The sequence below is a fragment of the Anabas testudineus genome, chromosome 13 (genome assembly GCF_900324465.2).
Source record: "Anabas testudineus chromosome 13, fAnaTes1.2, whole genome shotgun sequence".
NCBI classification, from domain to species: domain Eukaryota; kingdom Metazoa; phylum Chordata; class Actinopteri; order Anabantiformes; family Anabantidae; genus Anabas; species Anabas testudineus.
Genome location: NC_046622.1, coordinates 10,787,562 through 10,806,967, shown reverse-complemented (window position 1 = coordinate 10,806,967; position 19,406 = coordinate 10,787,562). Strand labels below are relative to the sequence as shown.

The 19,406-nt window shown below is 36.4% G+C and overlaps 1 pseudogene; it reads left to right on the top strand.

Annotated features, from left to right (window-relative positions):
- The first annotated feature begins 1,074 nt into the window (after positions 1-1,074).
- LOC113171468 lies at positions 1,075-8,996 on the top strand (annotated as a pseudogene).
- The last annotated feature ends 10,410 nt before the right edge of the window (positions 8,997-19,406 follow it).

Sequence of the window (19,406 nt, the reverse complement as noted above, 5' to 3'; positions counted from 1 at the left end):
TATTTTTTCCCTGTGAAAACTAGAAATTAGAGCCTTTGGAGACAGAGGTACACATATAAGGAAACTTTAAAAAAGAAAAAAGTTCAGCACACGTTTCATGTTGCAAGTTGAAACTAACTAACTGGAAATTGCAACAGCAACTTGAAAATGTGAAAATGTTGCATTGTAGAAGAACGTCAATGTTTTGTCTATTAAACAGCAGAAAAAAAAAAAAAGTAGACCCACTGTAAGAGTACAAAGTTTTTAAATCAAGCTCCACCCGCCCGGTGGTCTCTTGTATGTACATCGAGCGTCTCCTCTGGGCGTGGCCTGTTCATGAGCTGCAGCTTCTGTGGGTGTGGACCTACAGCTGGTGGTGTGCGGTAAATCTGCCCAGGACAGTAAACACTGATCATCAGCGGTAAGCTTTACTTTACTGAGTGTTTATTTTAAAGAATATTAATTACAGCACAAAACACTGAGCCACAGACGAGTGGTCACTTCTGTTGCCATCGACAAATTCTTGTAAGAGTGAGTAATACTGCAATAATTTTAGCAATATCCCAGAAGTAAACAGCTGTGTAGATATTATATTTAAGATAAATGCATCTGTGTATCATATATTATCTTATTATCTTATTATATTATCTACGGTTGTGTTTATAGGAACTATAGACTGTCAATGTTAGAAAAAAACAATGCGAAAGTAGGAGCATGATGCAGCAGTAAAAGTGTGTTGTCATTCTTTTAAAGAAGTTTATTATGAGATTAAGGAATTATAGTGTAAGAATAATAATAAAGTGCAGAGGATCCTGAATTTGAGAATGTTAAATCAAAGTCTGATTAAGATAATTGAAGCATTTTGTAAGAGGCATACATAGGCATGTAACATAAAACAGAATGTACAGTAACTATAAGCAGCATTTATTATTACAGTAGGAAGTCCTGAAACTGCCTTGAGGATTTTTGTTACAAAGGTACGAGGATGAACTGCTGTGGTCTGTTGACTCCTGAGAATGAACCAGGTACAGAACTATTAGAAAACAGTCATAAATCATTGATTTGCTGTATTACTGACTAATTTCTTTGTTTTATATGATCAACAGATACAGTTTGATTGTTTTACCCACTGAATACACAGAAGTTCTCACTCTGTATTTATGTGTTGTCTTTTTATTTGTTTCTTGGTCAGTTCCTCTGAAGAGCATCGAGGTGGAGCTGGAGGTCAGGGACCATGTGGCTACAGTGGTCTCCACTCTGCTCTATGAGAACAAGGAGGACAAACCAATAGAGGCAGTTTTTGTCTTCCCTCTACCTGGAGATGCTGCTGTTTGTCATTTCAGTGCTGTCATTGGACAAACACAGATTGTAGCTGAGGTGAAGGAGAAACAGCAGGTGAGCTGGACAGAAAACATTGACTCTGTATAAAGGAAATAAAAACAGTAAATATAGTGAATGTTACACAGAGAGTATCTGTTGTCTGTATTTCAGGCTCGTGAGGAGTATGATGATGCACTGAGCTCCGGTCAGCAGGCCTTTCTATTGGAGGAGAGTGACCAGAGTCCAGATATATTTTCTCTGAGTGTGGGGAGTCTTCCTCCAGGAGAGAGCGCCTCCATCAGGCTGGAGTATGTCACTGAGCTGGCTGTGCAGGCTGATGACGGACTGAGGTTTTGTCTCCCTGCTGTGCTCAACCCTCGATACCAACCTCAGGGTAGGAAAATAATCCAATACATTAATGAGGAACCTTTAAACATCGTGCACCACACATCTCTTCACAGAAATGTTTTAAACGTTCATTGTCAAAAAGGCCAATGCCACTTGGACTATTCTGCCCCCCCATTTCATTTGTGCTAATGCCAAGTACCATTTGTTATTAATTTATTGGTTTAGCAGACTGACATTTGCTTTATCTAAGACAATTTAGTTGAAAGAGTTGTGATGTAAGAGCTCCATCTTGTGGCAGCGATATGAATAACATGTGAACGGTAAAGTCAGTCAATGTTACAGGAAAACGTCTTGATAACAAGTTGTAATTGTTCTGCTCACGTAGAATTTGTATTTCTTTCAGAAACCACACACACACACACACAAACACGTGAACATGATTGTAATGAGGAATGCAGGAATAAAGCTTCCCTAAAGGAACTCCCAGTTTTTCAGTGATCTAACAGTAACTTCAGTGGTGGGCTGTGAAGCATCTGAACCAAAGTACATGGGAGAAGCCAATGTCATCCATCCCCATTTTTTCATTCATGATTCTCTCCTGAAACAAATATCTTGTTCACACTGACACTACCCGATTAAGTAGGAAGTAGGAAGAAGAATAGAAAGTATAAGGACCTGGCCGAGCGGTGTCCTTTCATACTGCTTATCTTTCTAACAGGGGCTCCAGGTTGAGCAGAAAGGTTGTTCTGTCTGGAATACCTTTTGTTATTATTTCTAACCTGTGTTTACAGGAAGTGAAGGTGCCAGTGTCCAGGTGACGTCTGTTCCAGCCTCTCTGGTTCCCTACAGTCTGTCTTTCTCTGCTCGAGTGTCGTCTCCTCGTCCAATCTCTAAAGTAGAGTCCAGCTCTTCTCTGGATCCTCTCCAGTACCTCAATGCAGAGAAAACCCAGGTCACGGTAGGTCGACTGATAACGTGTCTGCTGCATGTGGTTGTTCTTCAGTACTGAAAACCACATTTATAACTTTATGTTTTTTTTATGAACCATAGGTGAAGTTGGCTGCAGGACACAAGTTTGACAGAGATGTTGAACTGCTGATTTATTACACAGATGCCCACCAGCCCACTGCTGTGGTAGAGGCAGGACAGGCCTCTGCCAAGCCTGGTGAGGTCAAACTATGTATTGTAGGTTTGGTATTGACCTGTATTAGCATGTCTTTGTTCTGTGTTTCAGGCACTGTGATGGGTGATCCAGTAGTGATTGTGAGCCTGTATCCTGAGTTCCCTCAGTCTGTGATGTCTTCAGTCGCCTCATGTGGAGAATTTGTATTTTTAATGGATCGATCTGGGAGTATGCGTTGTCCTACCAGTAGCAGTAAGCAGGAAGAAACTCGCATTTCCAGTGCCAGGGTATCAACAGCTATTGATTCTATCATAAAATATTGTTTTTCCCTCCCTCACAGTTGCCTTCACTGTATTTTTTGTGTATCTTCAAGGACACTTTACTGCTCCTGTTGAAGAGTTTGCTAATGGGCTTCTAGTTTAACATCTACAGTTTTGGGTCCTCATATGAACACATGTTCCCGTGAGTATGGTGGCCAGTAGGTGCCATATCAAATGTTTTTTTTTTTTATTAGACATAAATGCAGACACAGATTTTAAAATAGCCACATGTGCTTTTGCACTTGTTTTGTTAATTTGTTGCATGTATTTTTTTTTTTTATTTAACCATGTTTCAAAAAAATCTTATGAACTAAAACTGTTTCACTATTGCAGCACAGCGCTACTGTACATGAGCACATAGAAATATGTTTCAGTTTTTGACATCACTATTTGTATATATGCAATTGTATGCCAGCTCCCACAGGAGACAGAGCATTGATATTTGGGGAGAAACCTGGATAATTCAACATTCTTACAACATAGTAAATACAGCTAAGAGTGCTTTTCCAGGGAAACAATTGCTGTTACACTTCAAGAACTTGGTCTATGAATTTCTGTATAATGTGTGTATAGATATATTCGTACCACTGGACAACTATTCACCTTCTGACCTCCTCTGTTTGTGTGTTTCTGATAACAGTAAGAGTGTGGAGTACAGTGAAAAGACGATGGAGGAGGATCATAAAAAAGTGGAGGAGATGACAGCTAATCTGGGAGGAACTGAGATCCTTAAGCCCCTCAAACACATTTACAGCCAGTCATGTATTCCCAATCAACCAAGACAAGTAATACACCCACACATACCGAGACCTGGTTGAACATCCAACCACATTCAACATAAGTTACACTGTGTAGGTAAAATGATAATAACACTGTCCTTCTGCTCCAGGATTGTACTAACTAACCGTTCAAACCGCTCTACAGATGGCGCTATCAGTCATCTCCTTCATACATCTATCACACACCTGGACAATAGAATAGGGAATTATGTTAAAATGCTTTTCATCGACTACAGCTCAGCATTTAATACCATAATTCCCTCCACACTCACCACCAAGCTGGAGCTCCTGGGACTCAGCTCATCCCTGTGTCAGTGGATCTCCAACTTCCTAACTGGCAGACCACAGGCTGTAAGGATGGGTGGACATGTCTCAGCCTCCCTCACGCTCAGCACTGGAGCACCACAGGGTAGTGTTCTGAGCCCTCTACTGTACTCACAGTACACACACGACTGCGTAGCCTCTACCAACTCCACCACCATCATCAAGTTTGACACTGTCGTGGTGGGCCTGATCACTGACAATGATGAGACGGCCTACCTGGAGGAGATTGGAAATCTGGAGCACTGGTGCCAGAGGAACAATCTCCTTCTAAATGTCAGCAAGACAAAGGAGTTGGTAGTGGACTTGAGCACAAAGCAGGAGAGGAACCACCAGACCCCTGTCATCAACAAAAGCCCAGTGGAGAGAGTAGACAGCTTCAGATACCTCGGTGTCCACATCAAGCAGGACCTGTCATGGTCCAGTCACATCAACACCGTGGTGAAGAAGGCACGACAGCGTCTTTACCACCTCGGGCGCTTGAGAGACTTCAGACTGCCCTGCAAGGTACTCAGGAACTTTTACTCCTGCACCATAGAGAGCATCCTGACAGGAAACATCACAGCCTGGTTCGGGAACAGCACCATGCAGGACAGACGAGCTCTACAGAGGGTTGTGTGATCAGCTGAGCGCATCATCCACACCGAGGTCCCTGACCTACTCTCAATCTACAGCAAGCAGTGCTGGACCAAGGCCAGGAAGATCGTGAATGACCTCAGCCACCCCAGCAATGGACTGTTCTCTCTGTTGAGGTCAGGAAAGCGATTCCGCTCCCTGAAGGCCAACACAGAGACAGACTGAAGTGGAGCTTCTTCCCACAGGCGATACAGACTCTCAACCAGCACACCACATTGTACTGACCCACTTCACATACTCATGTTTCTAGCTTCTTGCATTGGACATTCGGGACAATCATCGACCTTAGTGGTCACTGCACACCTTTCATATTATTATTATTCTGTTATGCACAAGTCACTTTAAGTATGAACACTTTACAGCATACTTGCACACCACCTGGACACTTCTATTTCTATTTATACTACACTCCTTCCCACACAGAATTCCAAATTCTATATTCTTCTACATTGTTCACCTAGGTACACCCAGGTTTTATTGTTTTATTATTTTCTTATATTTTCTTATATTTTTCTCATATTTTTCTTATATTGTACATTTGTACTGTACAGATATTTTATTCTTGTACAGATATTTTGTTCTTTATTCTTATTCTCAGTTAAATCTATTTCTACTTCTTTAGTATATTTATTTCCTATAAACAGTCTTTAATAGTCTATTATTTTTTAAGGTCACGGGCAGTCGCCTAAGCATTTCACTGCATATCATACTATGTATGACTGTGTATGTGACAAATAAAATTTGAATTAGAATTTGATTAGAATTTGATTTAACTTATGTGTAAAACTTCCTCTATAGCTATTTGTCTTTACTGATGGAGAAGTGAGAAACACCAAGGAAGTTATAGATCTGGTGAAGAAGAATTCAGGTTCCCACAGGTGAAACCACAAAGACAGAACAACACAACAAACACTGTTAATGTTCTGTTACTGTGTGTTAAGAACATAATAACTGTATTGTAGGTGTTTCTCCTTTGGGATTGGAGAAGGAGCAAGCACTGCTCTTATTAATGATTTGGCCAAGGAAGGAGGAGGTCATGCTCAGTTCATCACTGGTGGTGACAGGATGCAACCCAAAGTAAGAAATGTTTAAATGTATTTATTTATATAATAATAAATCACACAAAACGCCTGAGGCAGCACTATTTCACTTTTGTGATTTGCTCTACAATCAATGGAACAACAAACCTGTATTTTTTCAGGAATCAATAATAAATTAATAATAAATAAAAAGTCAGTGTATCTATTAAGTTTTAAAAAATGTTTTTATTTACCAGGTGATGCAGTCGCTGCGATTTGCTCTGCAGCCAGCTGTGCAGGATGTCTCAGTCACATGGGATTTACCAAAAGGAGTGTCTGTCACTGTCCTCTCTCCACCAATTACAGTACTTTTCCAGGGTCAGAGGTCACTGGTTTATGTGCAGGTCACTGGACAGGTGGGAGCAGCACCATCTATTTATAAATATGTACTCATCATGATTATGATTACAGTAAAGACATAGTTTCTACTACTGTACTGCTCTGTCAGAGTTCAGAAGCAGCAGAGGGCTGTGTGACCGTGAAGTACAGCCTGGCAGGTCATCGCTCTCAGAACCAGCTCCATTTCAGTCTGAAATCTGCAGAGGACACTGGGTAAGACAGGCTCTCGTCAAACACGTCACTCTTAGCACATGCTAAGCTAAATATAATGTTTATTTTTATTTTGCAGTCATACACATAAAGCTGCACCTGTGTTTACACCTCTCTGCAGATTAACAGTCCACAGGTTGGGTGCTCGGACTCTGATTCGCTCTCTGGAGATGGAGGAGAGAGAACACAGAGGACAGCAAGATGGAGGGGTGAAGGAGAAGGTGGTGGATCTCAGCGTCCACTCAGGAGTGAGCTGCTCCTTCACTGCCTTCATTGCTGTCAATAAAAGTGATGGCAAAGAGATTCAAGGACCTCTGGTGCGCAGAAATGTTCCACCACCCAGTGAGTATTATTTCAAAAGCTAATGAAAGACTTGTGTGACCCATTGCTTTACTATAACTGACCAATGATTGTGTCACAATAACGCTAAGACACAGTGTGTCTGAATCACAACAGTTTACTTCTTCATAAATTATTTAATAATGAAAAGCAAATCACTGGTGGTGTTTAATTTCTTGTTTGTATAAGCTTTCACTCACAGCTTATTTACTGTATATTTGTATGTAAATTATAACAACTATTTTAACTTTTTTATTTAGTATATTTTTTATGTTTTTATTTTGATAGTGATTCTTGGAGCATGTAAACGTAAGTATTCCATACCCCGAAATGCCTTCAAAAAAGTAAGTTAAAACCTGTTGTGCAGCTGTTGTGTATAATAACTTTTAGGATCACTAAGACATAAAGTGGTAAAGTCACATGTAAGTTTAATAGAAAGTCCCTTTGGATGAAAGCATTGTACTAAATGTAAATGTAGAATTGTGCAATCGACCGTAGTTCATGCTTTGACTCTTGTGTCCTCTCCACAAGTGGAAGGAGACAATCTAAAACTATCAGCTTCACACCGTTATGTGGTAAACTTTAGACTATCTGCATGTTTATTTGTCAAAAAAGTTCATATATTGATGGCTTCAGCATTTTAAGTAATACATGTAACTACTTCAAAATTCTGATGTAATGTCTTATATTTATTTCTAAGGGGAGATCTGGGTCAGGAAGAAGCGGGGTCGTAAGTAAAATGGCTAAGCAGAATCGGCATGTTTTTTGTATATGTACATACATATATGTATATATAATCTTTTTTGTCTGTAGTACTGCCTTAACAATATTTTTTAAAGGCTGGTATGATGTGTGCTTCAGTGGTCCATTTTTTACCAAGTTACCATCATAAGTAAAAAGTTGAATTGGATGTTTGTGTGTTTCTGTAATTCAGTGTAGGGGTTAGCACAAACTAAACAGCCTAAACTATTGAATCTTCGGGGCATTGATGACACATCATCATATGTCATTATGTGTGTGTATATAGAATATATTTTTAAAAGATATGTAACTAACTAAATCCTATTTATACAAAGCTCTGCCATTGTTCCTGTTACAGGGGTTATGCATAGGTTCATAGATATAGAGTAAATTTGAAATTTCTGCACTTTAAGTTCTTTAATTTCCTGTCTTTTCTAATGATGTTCAGGATTATGTCTAGACAGTTCCCAAGGTTTTCAACCTACTGTGCATTGTAAGCAGTTTAGAGCAATTATTATAAACCTGCGACTGTTGACAGATCTTATCATCATCAGGACAAAATGTCTTTACACTTGCTCTGCTAAGTTACTCCGGAGGCCCCCAGAGACCCTTTGCTGCAGTTGGTGTCCCTCAAGAGGGCGTCGGGCTGCTGACTGCTAAATGCAGCTCAGGCTGCTGCACTGGGAAAGACCAGTGAGGAGGTGGAGAAGCCAAAGCCTGCATCGGTGGGTTTTTGAAAATTTAAATTAACACTAATAGTGGTAATAATGGGAAAACTTTTTCAGTTTATTTAATAAAAACCATTAAAAGCTCTATAAAAAATAATTAATAAGTAACTGAATCAACATTAAAGAAAGGAAATAAAAACAAAAGTTGGGATGTGTGTAACAATCTGCATGTTAACTGAATGCAATATATTTAAAATCTTCTGAAACCATATTTTATTCACACGTAGAAAACATCAAATCTTTAAACCGTATAAAAAAAAAATTCTAAGAAAAAATGGGTAATATAGTCTATTTACTGTATGTTTGCAGTTTCATGTCTCAAAAGTGAGGTCAGGGCCATGTTTACCACATTTACTGTAGCGTCCCCTTTTCTTTAAACAACAGTTAGTTAGCATCTGGGATCAACAACAGTTGTACCTTACTTGTAAGTCGCTTTTGTAAATTGTAAATATCTGTCCCAACTTATTTTTAGTTTGTCGTCATGTAGATTTTACACTGCATCCCACATTTTTGAAACTTGGGTTGTATATCTTTTCTGATTCTGAAACACTCTATTGATCCCAGGGGGGACTTGTTGTTGACAGCTGCTGTTCAAGGTGGTACTACTAGGTGTCCAAAGACGCCTGTGGTCAGGAGAAGTTGAGGTGTTGAACAACCAACCCTCCAGTTTGTGGACAAACTGCTCCACCTGACATTTCTGGACCATTGTCAGTATTGATTACACCATAATAAAAACTTTGTAACAATAAAATCCTTCTTCTTTTGTGTTTTTTGTTTCCATTGAGTGTCTTTGTGTGTGTTTGTGTCTTTTGGCCTAATAATCACTGTGAATGCTGTTGAGCATTCACAGTATTGTTATCGTAATCTTTATCACTGTGAATGCTGTTGAGCATTCACAGTATTGTTTTCCTAATCTTTATTATTATATATTATATATTATTATTCTTCCGTACGTTTTTTGGACTCTAACTAGTCCCGCATACTTTGTGCTACAGAAACCGTTCAGGTATCAAAATGTTCAGCTTTTTAAGGAGAAGTGTGCTTCCATTCAGAATTTTTATAACTTTTATACTTTTTAAAATATTTAACTTTTAATAACTATTTTTTATAATGGATTCCTATGGGAGAGTCTCTTCAGCAACTCTTCAACTTCTTCTTCTTTCAGCTTTAACTACTTCAGCATACTTTCAGCTACAGAAATCATTCAGGTATCAAAATGTTCAGCTATTTCTGCTCTTTTAATCTTCCATTCAGTTTTTTAATATCTTTTATAGTTTTTCTATAATTTCAGTTTTTGTGACTTGATGTTTTTGTCTGATTTTGGACTTTATAATGGGAGTGAATGATGGAACGTTGGTGCAGCTAGAGTGGATGACGTCACAGCTTAGAGTGGAGAGGCCGATTTTTTAAACCAAAATCTTTGTCAATAAACTGTCAGCACGGCCACAATTTTCACTCTATCTGAATGATTTCTTCACAGAAACGTAGGTAAACTTGTCCTGATTCTGATAAGATATTTATCTAAGCTCAGAGAGAAATCGTTTTTTCTCTGTGAGCCTCAGAGTGACGGGAGTCCCCCTCCGCTCTTCCATTAGCTCCAATGTTAAATTTGCTCTGAGATTCTGTCCGACAAGCTGAACGGTGCACTTGGATCTCTCGCTCCTGTGACCACAATTTTCAGTCCTCAAAGATAAAATTCACACTAGTGGTTCATTAAAGTCTTGGCTCTCACGTGGTTAACTTTTTATGACGATACCTATTGTAGTTTTGCTGAAAAAAGCCTGTTTGTAAGGGCTCCAAATCAGTTTTCACGAGAGAAAATCTTGGCAGTTGGAGTTTCCCGCCCCTCCTCTACAGTCTCCGTGGCAACGGCTGTGTCGGGTCACGTGATCAGGGCTGTTTATAAATCAGCGTCAGACACTTGTACAGGCTCGTGTGTAGTTAGCATGTTTATGCTAGCGGCTCTTTGCTAACCTGCTTCAGTTTCTTCTACTTTCAGCTCTTTTTAACAAAACAGTTTAACTTTTCTTTTAACTTTTATATTTTAGATAAATTCAGCTATGTTTTATTAACTTCAGCAAATCTATTTCAGCTTTTTTAACTTAACATTCAGCTGTTTCAGCGTCTTCTTCATATGTTTATCTCTGTTAAAACACTTCCTGTTTCTCTTCAGCTAATTTCAGCAGCGTTTTAAAACTTTTAAGCCTTTATCTAAATTACTGTTTAAATAAATTTACTTATGTTTTATCAACTTTAGCAAATTTATTTCAGCTTTTGTAACTTATCATTTAACTTTACCTTTAACTGTTTACATAAATTCAGCTATGTTTTATCAACTTCAGCAAATTTATTTCAGCTTTTTTAACAAAACATTTAACTTTAACTGTTTAGATAAATTCAGCTGTTTTATCAACTTTAGCAAATTTATTTCAGCTTTTTTAACTAAACATTTAACTTTAAATTTAACTGTTTAGACAAATTCAGCTATGTTTTATTAACTTCAACAAATCTATTTCAGCTTTTTTAAGTTAACATTCAGCTGTTTTATCTTCTTCTTCATATGTTTATCTCTGTTAAAACACTTCCTGTTTATCTTCAGCTAATTTCAGCAGCGTTTTAAAACGTTTCAGTCTTTATCTTAATTACTGTTTAAATTAATTCAGCTATGTTTTATCAACTTCAGCAAATTTATTTCAGCTTTTTTAACTAAACATTTAACTTTACCTTTAACTGTTTAAATAAATTCAGCTGTTTTAATAACTTTAGCAAATTTATTTCAGCTCTTTTTAACTTAACATTTTAACTTTACCTTTAACTTTAACTGTTATATTTTATTGTTTAGATAAATTCAGCTACGTTTTTATAACTTCAGCAAATCTATTTCAGCTTTTTTAACTAAACATTTAACTTTATCTTTAACTGTTTAGATAAATTCAGCTATGTTTTATCAACTTTAGCAAATTTATTTCAGCTTTTTTAACTAAACATTTAACTTTACCTTTAACTGTTTAGACAAATTCAGCTATGTTTTATTATCTTCAACAAATCTATTTCAGCTTTTTTTAAGTTAACATTCAGCTGTTTTATCTTCTTCTTCATATGTTTCTCTGTTAAAACACTTCCTGTTTCTCTTCATCAACTTTCAGCAGTTCTTCATGAATCGATTCAGCGTTTCAGCATTCACAGTGCATTTTCTTCAGGAAATGCTTTATCTAGTTATCACTGTGAATGCTGTTGAGCATTCACAGTATTGTTATTGTAATCTTTATTATATATTATATATTATTATTATTCTTCCGTACGTTTTTTGGACTCTAACTACTCCTTCATACTTTGAGCTACAGAAACCGTTCAGGTATCAAAATGTTCAGCTTTTTAAGGAGAAGTGTGCTTCCATTCAGAATTTTTATAACTTTTATACTTTTTAAAATATTTAACTTTTAATAACTATTTTTTATAATGGATTCCTATGGGAGAGTCTCTTCAGCAACTCTTCAACTTCTTCTTCTTTCAGCTTTAACTACTTCAGCATACTTTCAGCTACAGAAATCATTCAGGTATCAAAATGTTCAGCTATTTCTGCTCTTTAAATCTTCCATTCAGTTTTTTAATATCTTTTATAGTTTTTCCATAATTTCAGTTTTTGTGACTTGATGTTTTTGTCTGATTTTGGACTTTATAATGGGAGTGAATGATGGAACGTTGGTGCAGCTAGAGTGGATGACGTCACAGCTTAGAGTGGAGAGGCCGATTTTTTTAAAACCAAAATCTTTCTCAATAAACTGTCAGCACGGCCGCAATTTTCACTCTTTCTGAATAATTTCTTCACAGAAACGTAGGTAAACTGGTCCTGATTCTGATAAACTATTTATCTAAGCTGAGAGAAAAATCGTTTTTTCTCTGTGAGCCTCAGAGTGACGGGAGTCCCCCTCCGCTCTTCCATTAGCGCCAATGTTAAATTCGGTCTGAGATTCTGTCTGACAAGCTGAAGAGTGCACTTGGATCTCTCGCTCCTGTGACCACAATTTTCAGTCCTCAAACGTAAAATTCACACTAGTGGTTCAATAACGTCTTGGCTCTCACGTAGTTAACTTTATATGACGATACCTATCGTAGTTTTGCTGAAAAAAGCCTGTTTGTAAGGGCTCCAAATCAGTTTTCACGAAAGAAAATCTAGCCAGTTGAAGTTTCCCGCCTCTCCCCTACAGTCTCCGTGGCAACGGCTGTGTCGGGTCACGTGATCAGGGCTGTTTATAAATCAGCGTCAGACACTTGTACAGGCTCGTGTGTAGTTAGCCTGTTTATGCTAGCGGCTCTTTGCTAACATGCTTCAGTTTCTTCTACTTTCAGCTCTTTTTTTAACAAAACACTGTAACTATTCTTTTAACTTTTTAACTATTTTAGATAAATTCAGCTATGTTTAATTAACTTCAGCAAATCGTTTTCAACTTTTTTTAAGTTAACATTTAGCTGTTTTATCTTCTTCTTCATATGTTTAGCTCTGTTAAAACACTTCCTGTTTCTCTTCAGCTAATTTCAGCAGCGTTTTAAAACGTTTCAGTCTTTATCTAAGTTACTGTTTAAATAAATTCAGCTATGTTTTATCAACTTTAGCAAATTTATTTCTGCTTTTTTAACTAAACATTTAACTTTAACTGTTTAGATAAATTCAGCTGTTTTATTAACTTCAACAAATGTATTTCAGCTTTTTTAAGTTAACATTCAGCTGTTTTAGCTTCTTCTTCATATGTTTACCTCTGTTAAAACACTTCCTGTTTCTCTTCAGCTAATTTCAGCAGCATTTTAAACATTTCAGCCTTTATCTAAATTACTGTTTAGATAAATTCAGCAATGTTTTATCAACTTAAGCTAATCTATTTCAGCTTTTTTAACTAAACATTTAACTTTACCTTTAACTGTTTAGATAAATTCAGCTGTTTTATCAACTTCAGCAAATCTATTTCAGCTTTTTTAAGTTAACATTCAGCTGTTTTATCTTCTTCTTCATATGTTTCTCTGTTAAAACACTTCCTGTTTCTCTTCATCAACTTTCAGCAGCGTTTTAAAACGTTTCAGTCTTTATCTACATTAATGTTTAAATTAATTCAGCTATGTTTTATCAACTTTAGCAAATTTATTTCAGCTTTTTAACTAAACATTTAACTTTACCTTTAACTGTTTAGATAAATTCAGCTGTTTTAATAACTTCAGCAAATCGTTTTCAGCTTTTTTAAGTTAACATTCAGCTGTTTTATCTTCTTCTTCATATGTTTATCTCTGTTAAAACACTTCCTGTTTCTCTTCAGCTAATTTCAGCAGCGTTTTAAAACGTTTCAGTCTTTATCTAAGTTACTGTTTAAATAAATTCAGCTATGTTTTATCAACTTTAGCAAATTTATTTCTGCTTTTTTAACTAAACATTTAACTTTAACTGTTTAGATAAATTCAGCTGTTTTATTAACTTCAACAAATGTATTTCAGCTTTTTTAAGTTAACATTCAGCTGTTTTAGCTTCTTCTTCATATGTTTATCTCTGTTAAAACACTTCCTGTTTCTCTTCAGCTAATTTCAGCAGCGTTTTAAACATTTCAGCCTTTATCTAAATTACTGTTTAGATAAATTCAGCAATGTTTTATCAACTTAAGCTAATCTATTTCAGCTTTTTTAACTAAACATTTAACTTTACCTTTAACTGTTTAGATAAATTCAGCTGTTTTAATAACTTCAGCAAATCGTTTTCAGCTTTTTTAAGTTAACATTCAGCTGTTTTATCTTCTTCTTCATATGTTTATCTCTGTTAAAACACTTCCTGTTTCTCTTCATCAACTTTCAGCAGTTCTTCATGAATCGATTCAGCGTTTCAGCATTCACAGTGCATTTTCTTCAGGAAATGCTTTATCTAGTTATTATATATTATTATTATTCTTCCGTACGCTTTTTGGACTCTAACTACTCCTTCATACTTTGAGCTACAGAAACCGTTCAGGTATCAAAATGTTCAGCTTTTTAAGGAGAAGTGTGCTTCCATTCAGAATTTTTATAACTTTTATACTTTTTAAAATATTTAACTTTTAATAACTATTTTTTATAATGGATTCCTATGGGAGAGTCTCTTCAGCAACTCTTCAACTTCCTCTTCTTTCAGCTTTAACTACTTCAGCATACTTTCAGCTACAGAAATCATTCAGGTATCAAAATGTTCAGCTATTTCTGCTCTTTTAATCTTCCATTCAGTTTTTTTAATATTTTTTATAGTTTTTTCATAATTACAGTTTTTGTGACATGATGTTTTTGGCTGATTTTGGACTTTATAATGGGAGTGAATGATGGAACGTTGGTGCAGCTAGAGTGGATGACGTCACAGCTTAGAGTGGAGAGGCCGATTATTTAAAACCAAAATCTTTCTCAATAAATTGTCACCACGGCCGCAATTTTCAGTCTATCTGAATAATTTCTTCACAGAAATGTAGGAATACTTGTCCTGATTCTGATAAGCTATTTATCTAAGCTGTGAGACAAATCGATTTTTCTCTGTGAGCCTCAGAGTGACGGGAGTCCCCCTCAGCTCTCCATTAGCGCCAATGTTAAATTCGGTCTGAGACTGTGTCCGACAAGCTGAAGGATCCACTTGGATCTCTCGCTCCTGTGACCACAATTTTCAGTCCTCAAACATAAAATTCACACTAGCGGTTCATTAAAGTCTTGGCTCTCACGTGGTTCACTTTTTATGACGATACCTATCGTAGTTTTACTGAAAAAAGCCTGTTTGTAAGGGCTCCAAATCAGTTTTCACGAGTGAAAATCTTGGCAGTTGAAGTTTCCCGCCTCTCCCCTACAGTCTCCGTGGCAACGGCTGTGTCGGGTCACGTGATCAAGGCTTGTGTGTAGTTAGCCTGTTTATGCTAGCGTCTCTTTGCTAACCTGCTTCAGTTTCTTCTACTTTCAGCTCTGTTTAACTAAACATTTAACTTTAACTGTTATATTTTGCTGTTTAAACAAATTCACCTATGTTTTATTAACTTTAGCAAATTTATTTCAGCTTTTTTAACTAAACATTTAACTTTACCTTTAACTATTTAAACAAATTCACCTATGTTTTATTAACTTCAGCAAATCGTTTTCAGCTTTTTTTAAGTTAACATTCAGCTGTTTTATCTTCTTCTTCATATGTTTATCTCTGTTAAAACACTTCCTGTTTCTCTTCATCAACTTTCAGCAGTTCTTCATGAATCGATTCAGCGTTTCAGCATTCACAGTGCATTTTCTTCAGGAAATGCTTTATCTAGTATATTATTATTATTCTTCCGTACGTTTTTTGGACTCTAACTACTCCTTCATACTTTGAGCTACAGAAATCATTCAGGTATCAAAATGTTCAGCTATTTCAGCTCTTTTAATCTTCCATTCAGTTTTTTAATATCTTTTATAGTTTTTCTATAATTACAGTTTTTGTGACATGATGTTTTTGGCTGATTTTGGACTTTATAATGGGAGTGGATGATGGAACGTTGGTGCAGCTAGAGTGGATGACGTCACAGCTTAGAGTGGAGAGGCCGATTATTTAAAACCAAAATCTTTCTCAATAAATTGTCACCACGGCCGCAATTTTCAGTCTATCTGAATAATTTCTTCACAGAAATGTAGGAATACTTGTCCTGATTCTGATAAGCTATTTATCTAAGCTGTGAGACAAATCGATTTTTCTCTGTGAGCCTCAGAGTGACGGGAGTCCCCCTCAGCTCTCCATTAGCGCCAATGTTAAATTCGGTCTGAGACTGTGTCCGACAAGCTGAAGGATCCACTTGGATCTCTCGCTCCTGTGACCACAATTTTCAGTCCTCAAACATAAAATTCACCCTAGTGGTTCATTAAAGTCTTGGCTCTCACGTAGTTCACTTTTTATGACGATATGTGTCGTGGTTTTGCTGTAAAAAGCCTGTTTGTAAGGGCTCCAAATCAGTTTTCACCAGTGAAAATCTTGGCAGTTGAAGTTTCCCGCCTCTCACCTACAGTCTCCGTGGCAACGGCTGTGTCGGGTCACGTGATCAGGGCTGTTTATAAATCAGCGTCAGGCTCGTGTGTAGTTAGCATGTTTATGCTAGCGGCTCTTTGCTAACATGCTTCAGTTTCTTCTACTTTCAGCTATTTTTAACAAAAACTGTTTAACTATTCTTTTAACTTTTTAACTATTTTAGATAAATTCAGCTCTGTTTTATCAACTTTAGCAAATTTATTTCAGCTTTTTTTAACTAAACATTTAACTTTACCTTTAACTGTTTAGATAAATTCAGCTGTTTTATTAACTTTAATCTATTTCAGCTGTTTTAAGTTAACATTCAGCTGTTTTATCTTCTTCTTCATATGTTTAGCTCTGTTAAAACACTTCCTGTTTTTTTTTCAGCTAATTTCAGCAGCGTTTTAAAACGTTTCAGTCTTTATCTAAATTACTGTTTAAATAAATTCAGCTATGTTTTATCAACTTTAGAAAATTTATTTCAGCTTTTTTAACTAAACATTTAACTGTTAAGATAAATTCAGCTATGTTTAATTAACTTTAGCAAATCGTTTTCAGCTTTTTTAAGTTAACATTCAGCTGTTTTAGCTTCTTCTTCATATGTTTATCTCTGTTAAAACACTTCCTGTTTCTCTTCATCAACTTTCAGCAGTTCTTCATGAATCGATTCAGCGTTTCAGCATTCACAGTGCATTTTCTTCAGGAAATGCTTTATCTAGTTATTATATATTATTATTATTATTCTTCCGTACGTTTTTTGGACTCTAACTACTCCTTCATACTTTGAGCTACAGAAACCGTTCAGGTATCAAAATGTTCAGCTTTTTAAGGAGAAGTGTGCTTCCATTCAGAATTTTTATAACTTTTATACTTTTTAAAATATTTAACTTTTAATAACTATTTTTTATAATGGATTCCTATGGGAGAGTCTCTTCAGCAACTCTTCAACTTCTTCTTCTTTCAGCTTTAACTACTTCAGCATACTTTCAGCTACAGAAATCATTCAGGTATCAAAATGTTCAGCTATTTCAGCTCTTTTAATCTTCCATTCAGTTTTTTAATATCTTTTATAGTTTTTTCATAATTACAGTTTTTGTGACTTGATGTTTTTGGCTGATTTTGGACTTTATAATGGGAGTGAATGATGGAACGTTGGTGCAGCTAGAGTGGATGACGTCACAGCTTAGAGTGGAGAGGCCGTTTTTTCAAAACCAAAATCTTTCTGAATAAACTGTCAGCACGGCCGTAATTTTCACTCTATCTGAATAATTTCTTCACAGAAACGTAGGTAAACTTGTCCTGATTCTGATAAGATATTTGTGAAAGCTGTGAGACAAATCGTTTTTTCTCTGTGAGCCCTTGAATGACGGGAGTCCCTCTCAACTCTCCATTAGCGCCAATGTTAAATTCGGTCTGAGATTCTGTCCGACAAGCTGAACGGTCCACTTGGATCTCTCGCTCCTGTGACCACAATTTACAGTCCTCAAACATAAAATTCACACTAGTGGTTCATTAAAGTCTTGGCTCTCACGTGGTTCACTTTATATGACGATACCTATCGTAGTTTTGCTGTAATAAGCCTGTTTGTAAGGGCTCCAAATCAGTTTTCACGAGTGAAAATCTTGGCAGTTGAAGTTTCCCGCCTCTCCCCTACAGTCTCCGTGGCAACGGCTGTGTCGGGTCACGTGATCAGGGCTGTTTATAAATCAGCGTCAGGCTCGTGTGTAGTTAGCATGTTTATGCTAGCGGCTCTTTGCTAACCTGCTTCAGTTTATTTTACTTTTAGGTATTTTTAAGAAAACTGTTTAACTTTTCTTTTAACTTTTATATTTTAGATAAATTCAGCTATGTTTTATCAACTTTAGCAAATCGTTTTCAGCTTTTTTTAAGTTAACATTCAGCTGTTTTAGCTTCTTCTTCATATGTTTAGCTCTGTTAAAACACTTCCTGTTTCTTTTTAGCTAATTTCAGCAGCGTTTTAAAACGTTTCAGTCTTTATCTAAATTACTGTTTAAATTAATTCAGCTATGTTTTATCAACTTCAGCAAATTTATTTCAGCTTTTTTAAGTTAACATTCAGCTGTTTTATCTAATTCTTCATATGTTTATCTCTGTTAAAACACTTCCTGTTTCTCTTCATCAACTTTCAGCAGTTCTTCATGAATCGATTCAGCGTTTCAGCATTCACAGTGCATTTTCTTCAGGAAATGCTTTATCTAGTTATCACTGTGAATGCTTTTGAGCATTCACAGTATTGTTTTCCTAATCTTTATTATTATTCTTCCGTACGTTTTTCGGCGCGTAACTACTCCTTCATACTTTGAGCTACAGAAACCGTTCAGGTATCAAAATGTTCAGCTTTTTAAGGAGAAGTGTGCTTCCATTCAGAATTTTTATAACTTTTATACTTTTTAAAATATTTAACTTTTAATAACTATTTTTTATAATGGATTCCTATGGGAGAGTCTCTTCAGCAACTCTTCAACTTCCTCTTCTTTCAGCTTTAACTACTTCAGCATACTTTCAGCTACAGAAATCATTCAGGTATCAAAATGTTCAGCTATTTCAGCTCTTTTAATCTTCCATTCAGTTTTTTAATATCTTTTATAGTTTTTCTATAATTACAGTTTTTGTGACTTGATGTTTTTGGCTGATTTTGGACTTTATAATGGGAGTGAATGATGGAACGTTGGTGCAGCTAGAGTGGATGACGTCACAGCTTAGAGTGGAGAGGCCGATTTTTTAAAACCGAAATCTTCCTCAATAAACTGTCGGCACGGCCGCAATTTTCACTCTATCTGAATAATTTCATCACAGAAACGTAGGTAAACTTGTCCTGATTCTGATAAGCTATTTATCTAAGCTCTGAGACAAATCGTTTTTTCTCTGTGAGCCTCAGAGTGACGGGAGTCCCCCTCCGCTCTCCATTAGCTCCAATGTTAAATTCGGTCTGAGATTCTGTCTGACAAGCTGAAGAGTGCACTTGGATCTCTCGCTCCTGTGACCACAATTTACTGTCCTCAAACATAAAATTCACACTAGTGGTTCATTAAAGTCTTGGCTCTCATGTAGTTAACTTTATATAACAATACCTATCGTAGTTTGGCTGAAAAAAGCCTGTTTGTAAGGG